The following is a 12201-nucleotide window of genomic DNA, read 5'->3' as shown; positions in this document are numbered from 1 at the left end:
GACATATAGGTGACTTATAAGTTACTTAAGTGCAGTGTAAAATGGCTGTGAAATAACGTGGACGTTATTTCACTCAGGCTGCAGGGGCAGGCCTGTGTAAGAATTGTCAGAGCTCCCTATGGGTGGCAAAAGAAATGCTGCAGCCCATAGGGATCTCCTGGAACCCCAATACCCTGGGTACCTCAGTACCATATACTAGGGAATTATAAGGGTGTTCCAGTAAGCCAATGTGAATTGGTAAAATTGGTCACTAGCCTGTTAGTGACAATTTGGAAAGAAATGAGAGAGCATAACCACTGAGGTTCTGATTAGCAGAGCCTCAGTAAGACAGTTAGTCACTACACAGGTAACACATTCAGGCACACTTATGAGCACTGGGGCCCTGGTGAACAGGGTCCCAGTGACACATACAACTAAAACAACATATATACAGTGAAAAATGGGGGTAACATGACAGGCAAGATGGTACTTTCCTACACAACCCCCCACCAAACGAAGGACAATAAGACTAGCCATGACCTGATGAGTCTTCATTGTCTAAGTGGAAATATCTGGAGAGTCCATCTGCATTGGAGTGGCTACTCTCAGGTCTATGTTCCACTGTATAGTCCATTCCCTGTAGGGATATGGACCACCTCAACAATTTAGGATTTTCACCTTTCATTTGTTTTAGCCAAAGTAGAGGTTTGTGGTCTGTCTGAACAATGAAGTGAGTGCCAAACAGGTATGGCCTCAACTTCTTCAGTGCCCAGACCACAGCAAAGGCCTCCCTCTCAATGGCAGACCAATGCTTTTCTCTTGGGGTCAACCTCCTACTAATAAAAGCAACAGGTTGATCCTGGCCCTCAGAATTAAGTTGTGATAGGACTGCCCCTACTCCTAATTCAGATGCATCAGTTTGGACATAGAATTTTTCAGAGTAACAAGGGCTTTTCAGGACAGGTGCAGAGCACATGGCCTGCTTCAGCTCCTCAAAAGCTTTTTGACAGTTTGCTGTCCATAATACCTTTTTAGGCATCTTCTTGAAAGTGAGGTCATTAAGAGGGGCTGCAATGGAGCCATAGTTCTTAATGAACCTCCTGTAATACCCAGTGAGGCCTAGGAAGGCTCTCACCTGAGTCTGTGTAGTAGGGGGAACCCAATCAATAATTGTTTGGATTTTCCCCTGTAGTGGTGCAATCTGTTCCCCACCAACAAGGTGTCCCAGATAAACCACCTTACCCTGCCCTATCTGACACTTTGAAGCCTTGATAGTGAGGCCTGCCTTTTGCAGGGCCTCCAAAACTTTCCATAGGTGGACCAGGTGATCATCCCAGCTGGAGCTAAAGACAGCTATATCGTCCAAATATGCTGCAATGAAAGCCTCCAGCCCTTGCAGGACTGTGTTCACCAACCTCTGAAAAGTGGCAGGTGCATTTTTCAAACCAAAAGGCATTACAGTGAACTGGTAATGTCCTCCAATGGTTGAGAATGCAGTTTTAGGTTTTGCATCTTCTGACAATTTGATCTGCCAATACCCTGCAGTCAAGTCAAAAGTGCTTAGATACTTGGCAGATGCCAGTGTATCTATGAGCTCATCTGCCCTGGGTATAGGGTGAGCATCAGTTTTGGTTACTAAGTTGAGACCTCTATAGTCTACACAAAACCGCATTTCCTTCTTTCCATCTTTGGAATTGGGTTTTGGTACAAGTACCACAGGAGAAGCCCATGGACTTTCAGAGTGCTCAACCACTCCTAGTTCTAAAATTTTCTGGACCTCTTGCTTTATGCAGTCCCTGACATGGTCAGGCTGCCTATAGATCTTACTTTTGACAGGCAAGCTGTCTCCAGTATCTATAGTGTGCTCACACCAAGAAGTGGTACCTGGCACAGTAGAGAAGAGTTCAGAGAATTGATCTAGGAGATTTATGCAGTGGTCTTTCTGCTCAGCAGTAAGACAATCAGCCAAAACTACACCTTCCACAAGAGCATCTTGTTCTGTGGAAGAGAAGAGATCAGGTAGAGGATCACTGTCTTCTTCCTGTCCCTCATCAGTTGCCATGAGCAGGGTGAGATCAGCCCTATCATAGTAGGGTTTCAGGCGGTTTACATGGAGTACCCTAAGGGGACTCCTTGCAGTGCCTAAGTCAACTAAATAGGTGACTTCACCCTTTTTCTCAACAATTGTGTGGGGACCACTCCATTTATCTTGGAGTGCTCTTGGGGCCACAGGCTCCAAGACCCACACTTTCTGCCCTAGTTGGTACTGAACCAAAACAGCCTTCTGATCAAGCCATTGCTTCTGGAGCTCTTGGCTGGCCTGAAGGTTTTTGCTGGCCTTTTTCATGTACTCAGCCATCCTTGATCTGAGGCCAAGTACATAGTCCACAATATCTTGTTTTGGAGCTTTTAAAGGTTGTTCCCAACCCTCCTTGACAAGTGTGAGTGGACCCCTAACAGGGTGTCCAAAAAGAAGTTCAAAGGGGCTGAAGCCCACTCCTTTCTGGGGTACCTCCCTGTAGGCAAAAAGGAGGCATGGTAGAAGGATATCCCATCTCCTGCGGAGTTTTTCAGGGAGACCCATAATCATGCCTTTGAGAGTTTTGTTAAATCTCTCTACCAGTCCATTAGTTTGTGGATGATAGGGTGTAGTGAACTTGTAAGTCACACCACACTCCTTCCACATGGCCTTTAAGTATGCAGACATGAAATTGCTTCCCCTGTCTGATACTACTTCCTTTGGGAAGCCCACCCTGGAAAATATTCCCAGGAGGGCCTTTGCCACTGCAGGTGCTGTAGTGGTCCTTAAAGGAATAGCTTCAGGATATCTTGTGGCATGGTCCACTACCACCAAGATAAACCTATTGCCTGAAGCAGTAGGAGGGTCAAGGGGGCCAATTATGTCAACCCCTACCCTTTCAAAGGGAACCCCAACCACAGGCAGTGGAATAAGGGGTGCCTTTGGAGTGCCACCTTTCTTGCCACTGGCTTGACAGGTTTCACAGGACTTACAAAAATCTTTTGTGTCCTCAGACATCCTAGGGCAATGTAACAAGGGAACAAGTCTGTCCCAAGTTTTCATTTGTCCCAGATGCCCAGCTAGGGGAATGCTGTGTGCAAGAGTTAGAGGAACTTTCTGTACTCCTGAGGAATCACTAATCTCCTGGCAGCTCCAGGTTTAGGATCCCTTGCCTCAGTGTTCAAGAGGTTGTCCTCCCAGTAAACTCTGTGAGAGTCACTGACATCCCCATTAGCCTGTTTGACAGCTTGCTGTCTTAGACCCTCTAATGTGGGACAGGTTTGCTGTGCCACACTCAGCTCCTCCCTGGCAGGCCCCCCTTCACCCAAAAGCTCAGCAGTGTCTGCTTCAAGCTCCTCTGGTGTAGGTTCTGCACAGGGAGGGAATTCTTCTTCCTCAGAAGTTGAATCCACTGTAGAGGAAGGGATAGTAGGAAGTGGTTTGCTTCTACTAGCCCTTCCTTTAGGGAGCACTTGGTCCATTGTTCCAGGATCCAAGCTTCCCTGTCCTTTTTGCTTTTTGGCCTGAGCCCTGGTTAAAGCAAAAATATGCCCTGGGATGCCCAGCATTGCTGCATGGGCCTCCAACTCTACATCTGACCAAGCTGATGTCTCCAAATCATTTCCTAGTAGACAGTCTACAGGTAAATTTGTGGCTACCACAACTTTCTTTGGACCAGTAACCCCCCCCCAGTTGAGATTAACAACAGCCATGGGGTGGCTAAGTGTGTTGTTGTGAGCATCGGTTACTTGGTACTGGTGACCAAGTAGGTGTTGTTCAGGGTGGACCAGTTTCTCTATGACCATAGTCACACTGGCACCAGTGTCCCTGTAGGCCTGAACCTCAACACCATTTATTAGGGGTAGCTGCTTGTACTTATCCATATTAAGGGGACAAGCAACTAAGGTGGCTAAATCAATAGCCCCCTCAGAGACTAACACAGCCTCTGTGGCCTCCCTAACAAGGCCAACCCCAACTAAGTTACCAATAGTGAGCCCAGCTACTCCCTTGGATTGGCTATTAGTAGGTTTGCTCCCACCACCACTGCTATTAGTAGGGACACTAGGTGTAGCAGTAGGGGTTGTAGTGGTAGGAGCGTTGGTGCTTTTCCTTGGACAACTGGGATCTGTGGTCCAATGGCCTTTTATCTTACATAAATAGCACCATGGTTTCTTTTCCTTGTTCTGATTTGAAGAGGATTTGGGCCCACCACCCCCACCAGAGTGTTTTTGTGGGCCTGATGAAGACTCATGTTTAGATTTGTCCCCACCCTTGTCAGAAGACTTACCATCCTTCTTCTTGTTGCCATCTTTGTCACCCCCTGTATGAACTTTTCTGTTCACCTTTGTTCTGATCCATTTGTCTGCCTTCTTTCCCAATTCTTGGGGAGAGGTCAGATCAGAGTCCACCAAGTACTGGTGCAACAAATCAGACACACAATTATTAAGAATATGCTCTCTCAGGATCAAGTTATACAGGCTTTCAAGGTCAGTAACCTTACTGCCATTTAACCACCCCTCCAAGGCCTTCACTGAATGGTCAATGAAATCAACCCAGTCTTGTGAAGACTCCTTTTTGGTCTCTCTGAACTTTATCCTGTATTGTTCAGTGGTTAAGCCATAACCATCCAGGAGTGCATTCTTAAGTACTGTAAAATTATTGGCATCACTTTCTTTCACAGTAAGGAGCCTATCCCTACCTTTTCCACTAAATGATAGCCATAGGATAGCAGCCCACTGCCTTTGAGGGACATCCTGTACAACACAGGCCCTCTCAAGTGCAGCAAACCACTTGTTAATGTCATCCCCCTCCTTATAAGGGGGAACTATCTTGTGCAGATTCCTGGAATCATGCTCTTTTACAGGATGACTATGGGGAATACTGCTGCTGCCACCATGGGTTTCTAAACCCAACTTCTGTCTTTCCTTCTCTATTTCTAAAGACTGTCTATCCAAATCCAGCTGTTGCTTTTTAAGCTTCAGTCTGGTTTGTTCCACCCTCAACTTATTGAGTTCCCTTTCTAACAATCTGTCATCAGGGTTGGTGGGAGGGACATTTCTAGATACAGAGGTATGATGGGAATGAACAGAAGGAGACCTGTCCCTTACAGAAGCCACCCTAACAGCTTGGCTAACAGAAACATCACTACCACTGTGGTGAGAATAAATGCTTTTGCTATAATGTGAGACAACACTATTTGTATGGTGTGGCTCTTCATCATTACCAACTATGCTAGACTGTCTAGTAATGGGCAGGCTAGGAAGTTTCTTTCCTGAATCTTTTCCTGGGGGAGTCCCTGGATCAGATTGGGAACCATTAGCTACTTTTTCAACAGATGTGGCCCCTTTAGCCTTATCTTGTTCTCTAACCATGTTAAGTAACAATTCCAAGGAAGGATTCTTCCCTACACTCAAACCTCTCTCTATGCAGAGACTCCATGCTCCTTTCCAGCTAAGGTGATCAAATGCAATCTTGGACAGATCAACATTTTGGCCTGTGCCAGACTTTTTTTAGAGAGAGTTAAAGTGATAGAAAAAGAGAAAAAAGTTTTCAGAACTTTTTGGAAAGACAGAAAAAACTTTTTTAAACTTTTAAGAACTTTTTGAAAGTTTAGAAGTACTTTTCAGCACTTTAGAAAAGAGTGAAAAGAGGAAATGCAAAACTTTTTAGCTATGTGTACACACACTGAACTTGTTTTGTATATTCTTCTCTTATGAAAAGTACAATGACAAGAGTGGTAAGTAGTCTCAAAGCACTTATCCCACCACTGCACAACCAATGTAGGAGGCTGGACTGGCTTGTAGTGAGTACCAAGGGGTACTTGCACCTTGCACCAGGCCCAGTTATCCCTTATTAGTGTATAGGGTGTCTAGCAGCTTAGGCTGATAGATAATGGTAGCTTAGCAGAGCAGCTTAGGCTGAACTAGGAGACATGTGAAGCTACTACAGTACCACAAGTGTCACTTGCACAATATCATAAGAAAACACAATACACAGTTATACTAAAAATAAAGGTACTTTATTTTTATGACAATATGCCAAAGTATCTTAGAGTGTACCCTCAGTGAGAGGATAGGAAATATACACAAGATATATGTACACAATACCAAAAATATGCAGTATAGTCTTAGAAAACAGTGCAAACAATGTATAGTTACAATAGGATGCAATGGGGACACATAGGGATAGGGGCAACACAAACCATATACTCCAAAAGTGGAATGCGAACCACGAATGGATCCCAAACCTATGTGACCTTGTAGAGGGTCGCTGGGACTATTAGAAAATAGTGAGAGTTAGAAAAATAACCCTCCCCAAGACCCTGAAAAGTGAGTGCAAAGTGCACTAAAGTTCCCCCAAAGACAAAGAAGTCGTGATAGAGGAATAATGCAGGAAAGACACAAACCAACAATGCAACAACAGTGGATTTTCAATCTAGGGTACCTGTGGAACAAGGGGACCAAGTCCAAAAGTCACAAGCAAGTCGGAGATGGGCATATGCCCAGGAAATGCCAGCTGTGGGTGCAAAGAAGCTTCAACTGGACAGAAGAAGCTGAGGTTTCTGCAGGAACGAAAAGGGCTAGAGACTTCCCCTTTGGTGGATGGATTCCTCTCGCCGTGGAGAGTTGTGCAGAAGTGTTTTACCGCCGAAAGAATGCCAACAAGCCTTGCTAGCTGCAAATCGTGCGGTTAGCGTTTTTGGACGCTGCTGTGGCCCAGGAGAGACCAGGAGGTCGCAAATTGGACCAGGAGGTAGAGGGGACATCGAGAAAGACAAGGAGCCCTCTCAACAGCAGGTAGCACCCGGAGAAGTGCCAGAAACAGGCACTACAAGGATGCGTGAAATGGTGCTCACCCGAAGTTACACAAAGGAGTCCCACGTCGCCGGAGACCAACTTAGAAAGTCGTGCAATGCAGGTTAGAGTGCCGTGGACCCAAGCTTGGCTGTGCACAAAGGATTTCCGCCGGAAGTGCACAGGGGCCGGAGTAGCTGCAAAAGTCGCGGTTCCCAGCAATGCAGTCTAGCGAGGTGAGGCAAGGACTTACCTCCACCAAACTTGGACTGAAGAGTCACTGGACTGTGGGAGTCACTTGGACAGAGTTGCTGGATTCGAGGGACCTCGCTCGTCGTGCTGAGAGGAGACCCAAGGGACCGGTAATGCAGCTTTTTGGTGCCTGCGGTTGCAGGGGGAAGATTCCGTCGACCCACGGGAGATTTCTTCGGAGCTTCTAGTGCAGAGAGGAGGCAGACTACCCCCACAGCATGCACCACCAGGAAAACAGTCGAGAAGGCGGCAGGATCAGCGTTACAGAGTTGCAGTAGTCGTCTTTGCTACTTTGTTGCAGTGTTGCAGGCTTCCAGCGTGGTCAGCAGTCGATTCCTTGGCAGAAGGTGAAGAGAGAGATGCAGAGGAACTCTGATGAGCTCTTGCATTCGTTATCTAAAGTTTCCCCAGAGTCAGAGACCCTAAATAGCCAGAAAAGAGGGTTTGGCTACTTAGGCGAGAGGATAGGCTACTAACACCTGAAGGAGCCTATCAGAAGGAGTCTCTGACGTCACCTGGTGGCACTGGCCACTCAGAGCAGTCCAGTGTGCCAGCAGCACCTCTGTTTCCAAGATGGCAGAGGTCTGGAGCACACTGGAGGAGCTCTGGACACCTCCCAGGGGAGGTGCAGGTCAGGGGAGTGGTCACTCCCCTTTCCTTTGTCCAGTTTCGCGCCAGAGCAGGGCTAAGGGGTCCCTGAACCGGTGTAGACTGGCTTATGCAGAATTGGGCACATCTGTGCCCAAGAAAGCATTTCCAGAGGCTGGGGGAGGCTACTCCTCCCCTGCCTTCACACCATTTTCCAAAGGGAGGGGGTGTAACACCCTCTCTCAGAGGAAGTCCTTTGTTCTGCCATCCTGGGACAAGCCTGGCTTGACCCCAGGGGGGCAGAAACCTGTCTGAGGGGTTGGCAGCAGCAGCAGCTGCAGTGAAACCCCAGGAAAGGCAGTTTGGCAGTACCAGGGTCTGTGCTACAGACCACTGGGATCATGGAATTGTGCCAACAATGCCAGGATCCATGATCTTAGACATGTTACATGGCCATATTCGGAGTTACCATTGTGAAGTTACATATAGGTAGTGACCTATATGTAGTGCACGCGTGTAATGGTGTCCCCGCACTCACAAAGTCCGGGGAATTGGCCCTGAACAATGTGGGGGCACCTTGGCTAGTGCCAGGGTGCCCTCACACTAAGTAACTTTGCACCTAACCTTTACCAGGTAAAGGTTAGACATATAGGTGACTTATAAGTTACTTAAGTGCAGTGTAAAATGGCTGTGAAATAACGTGGACGTTATTTCACTCAGGCTGCAGTGGCAGGCCTGTGTAAGAATTGTCAGAGCTCCCTATGGGTGGCAAAAGAAATGCTGCAGCCCATAGGGATCTCCTGGAACCCCAATACCCTGGGTACCTCAGTACCATATACTAGGGAATTATAAGGGTGTTCCAGTAAGCCAATGTGAATTGGTAAAATTGGTCACTAGCCTGTTAGTGACAATTTGGAAAGAAATGAGAGAGCATAACCACTGAGGTTCTGATTAGCAGAGCCTCAGTGAGACAGTTAGTCACTACACAGGTAACACATTCAGGCACACTTATGAGCACTGGGGCCCTGGTGAACAGGGTCCCAGTGACACATACAACTAAAACAACATATATACAGTGAAAAATGGGGGTAACATGCCAGGCAAGATGGTACTTTCCTACAGTTGCAATCTGTCTTTGAAGCAATGGCAGAGCCCAGTGAGGGTTACACTAATGAATGTAATGTATAAAAGTGATGGAAGCTTGTAGTTTTGAGAGCAGCTTTATCGGGAAGCATATTTTAAGTGAAATACGGTATCCAAGTTATATTTTGAAATAAAAAAGAAGCTGAAAGAAAAGGTGTACCCTCTGTGAGGCTCGAATTCACGACCTTCAGATTATGAGACTGACGCGCTGCCTACTGCGCTAAGAAGCCTCTGAAAATCACTCTCCGCAGCCCCCCTTGTGCACTGTGATGGGCTGCGCCGAGGCAGCACAGGCCATCTTTTCTATTCGGCTTCAGGAGCTGCTGTATCGTGTTCTCTAGAAGTGTCTCTTTACCACCTCCACACTTTCAATGAATCATTCATCCTGAAAGTATTTCAAACATATTGAATTATAATGAGAAATATTACAGCGATGTCCCTGGGAGCTGCGCCCTCGTCCGATTACCATAACTGAAGGGAGAGGAGACGCCGCTTCCCACGAGGTGGGAGATCTTCAAGGCGCTGCATCTGTCTCTGCCACCAGCAGCGGCAGCAGCGAGTCACTGTTCGACGTGCGAGATCTTCAAAGCGCTGCAGCTATCTCTGCCTCGGGATGGGGGGGGGGGAGCAGTGAGTAACTGTCCGAGGTGTGAGATCTTCAAGGCGCTACAGGTATGTATCTCTGCCTCCAGCAGGGGCAGCACTGAGTCACTGTCCGAGGAATGAGATCTTCAAGGCGCTGCAGCTGTCTCTACCTCCAGCAGGAACAGCAGTGAGTGACGCCTAACGAGATGTAATATCTTCTAGGCACTAGCTTTCTCTGCCTCCAGTAGGTGGGGAGACTGAGCCACGAGGGCTGAATGGCGGGGCAGTGTTAATCATTCATCTCTGGTGTCATCGTACACATCACACCAGAGGACAATGCCCAGAGTCAATGTTGCTTCATGGGCCTCTTTGTAACCAATGAAACAGTTCTGTGATCCGTACAGCGCTTTAAGGCTTCGAACAGCGCCTGTTTTTTCTAACCTGTGCTCTGTTTGCTCCTCTTCTCTCCATCGCACACTGTTGACTCTGTCTTCCATTCGGTCCTAGTTTATCCAGACTCGCACACTAAAATCACTTCTATGTGCTAGCTCCTGGGAGCGAACCCCGCATTTCACTTCATGGCAGGTTTTCTCTTCTCAGTCTGGTATATGAACATATGTGTGTCACACGCGAATTGAGTCCAATACTCTCAGTGAAAGAGAGACTATTTCAGTGGGTGGTTCCATAGTGTAGTGGTTATCACGTCTGCTTTACACGCAGAAGGTCCTGGGTTCGATCCCCAGTGGAACCATGTCTAATTTTTTTTTTTCCTTTCTCATTAATAATTTTCAAAACCCCTCATATGTATGATATGTTTCTCAGATTCTAAGGTTTCAGATCTTTGTCTTTTATCTTCACCGTCGTCTCCAGCTCCGATTATTCTAGAATTACTCATCATCTTTAGGTCTAAGCCACTCCGCTGAACCAATAGAGCGGAAAACTAGAATGGATAAAGGCAATAGGTCTGGGTCCATGATTATTTTGTTCATAGAATCATGTTCCAAAATATTAAAAAGAACATGGAAGTACAAATCTGGTCACGTGACCTTATAGTTTCAATGAAAATGGATTTTCATATAAGTAGAATGTGATTCATATTTACATACTGGAAATGCGTAATTGTCCCTACATTACTGTAACACATCAATACAGGATAAATACACAAAGGAGACTATAAAAATAGAAAAAAAGAAAAACAACGGAAGCAAAAAAGCATTGGCAAGGCAAAGTGTTGTCATTACCCAAGCACCGAAGTGCACCTCTTTTTATGGGGATTGGCATCCACGATCAGAGAAAACATGGCCCTCACCGCGCAAGTGAACCAGTGCCTGGACTGGGTGACCCGTCGCCCCATGCTGTGTGCAGGTGGGAGGAAGAGGCCAACTGTGAATCACAGATCAGCAGATGAACGGATAACACAGCGGCCACCATTGTGTAGGTGGGAGTGAGTTGGAGTCTCCATACAAAGGGTGTTTTTTGTTGGCTGCAGAGGGGCTGGGCACAGACTTAGTGTAACAACATCTTACTTTACGTTAACAATTACATAGAAATTCACAAAAAACACAAAGGTTAAGGTGGAGTTATACATAAGCGAGCTAGTGTGACTTTAACTAATGTTACACAAACCTTAGCATTTCCCTGAAAAAAACATATGTGAAAGTGAAGTTAGACATGGGTAAACTACTGTTTGAAAAGCAAAAAACACGCTGTATCTTACTTGAGTGTGACTTGCACCACTGTGGTGCACTGATTATGATATCACATATTACATCACTGATGACATCTGAAATCTGTGGCGACACAAGTTATACGTAGGTCAGTTACGCATAACCGGTGAATTTCAGCTGTCATTGTTTTTAAACAGTAGTTTTTTATTATAAGAGCACCCACATGTAAGTCTATTTTAACATCTATCTATCTATCAATCTTTCCTCATACATATTACCTACTGGCGATTGCCAGTAGGTACTTATAGCTACAACCTAATTTCCATAGGAATGGCATTTTTTGCATTATCTATAACTTTGGTGCCAATTGATGTATCTTCACAAATTTTTCAAAACTAGTTTGCCGCTCCATTCACCTGCTGTGTTGAGAGTTTTAAGGTGATTCGTCAAGAGCGTTCCGACAACAAGGGGGGGCATCAAAATGTGTTTTCCCCTTGGAATTTTTCATAGAGATTGTAGACAGGACTACAGCCTGAACCTCTGGACAGATTTACACCAAATTTGGCAGAAAGCTCGGTCTTGGTCCAGAAGCATGCTTTTTGTTATTTTGTGTAAATCTGATCAATAGCTTTGGAGTTATTAAAGAAAAAAGATTTATGTATAGCTAGGGACGCAGATCATCTGTGGATGCCATGGGGGATCCGTAGCTCCCAAGCCAAAAGCAAAGCCCTGATTGGTTGGCCACAACATGAGAGAAAAGTTGCATCTTCCATTTTCTTTATTGCATTTTGTGACTAGTGAAACTTAGGGCCTGATTATAACCTTGGCGCAGTGGATTACTCCATCACAAACTTGACGGATATCCCGTCCACCGTACTTCAAGTTCTATGGGACATAATGGAACTTGTTATACGGTGGTGGGATCCGTCACATTTGTGGCAGAGTAATTCCCCTCCGCAAACGTTGTAATCAGGCCCTCAGTAAAGTTACACAAAAAAAAGAGCAATTTAGACTTATAAATTACTCACAGTTGTAAGTTACCTTTGTCAGAAGCCCCAACGTTGCCTAATTTGTAAAACAATAAGTGCAGGAGCCCAAAACGTTGCTGAGAAGTCTGCGGCTGATGCTATTGAATGACAGCGAGCTGAATACCAAGCCTGGTAGTTTTGATTTC

At 45.9% G+C, this 12201-nt stretch overlaps 1 protein-coding gene and 1 non-coding gene across 2 annotated transcripts in view; one reads left to right on the top strand and one right to left on the bottom strand.

The window, feature by feature from the left end:
* LOC138276470 (neurofilament medium polypeptide-like) overlaps positions 1-12201 on the bottom strand; it is a 120050-nt gene that overhangs the window by 42963 nt on the left and 64886 nt on the right. The window lies entirely within an intron of this gene.
* On the top strand, positions 10039-10111 carry TRNAV-UAC (transfer RNA valine (anticodon UAC)). The gene has a single exon. It is a non-coding gene; the product is annotated as a tRNA-Val (tRNA).

The sequence above is a fragment of the Pleurodeles waltl genome, unplaced genomic scaffold (assembly GCF_031143425.1).
Source record: "Pleurodeles waltl isolate 20211129_DDA unplaced genomic scaffold, aPleWal1.hap1.20221129 scaffold_39, whole genome shotgun sequence".
Taxonomy (NCBI): domain Eukaryota; kingdom Metazoa; phylum Chordata; class Amphibia; order Caudata; family Salamandridae; genus Pleurodeles; species Pleurodeles waltl.
The sequence above is the reverse complement of the archived record's forward strand: the minus strand, read 5'-3'. Positions and strand labels throughout refer to the sequence as shown.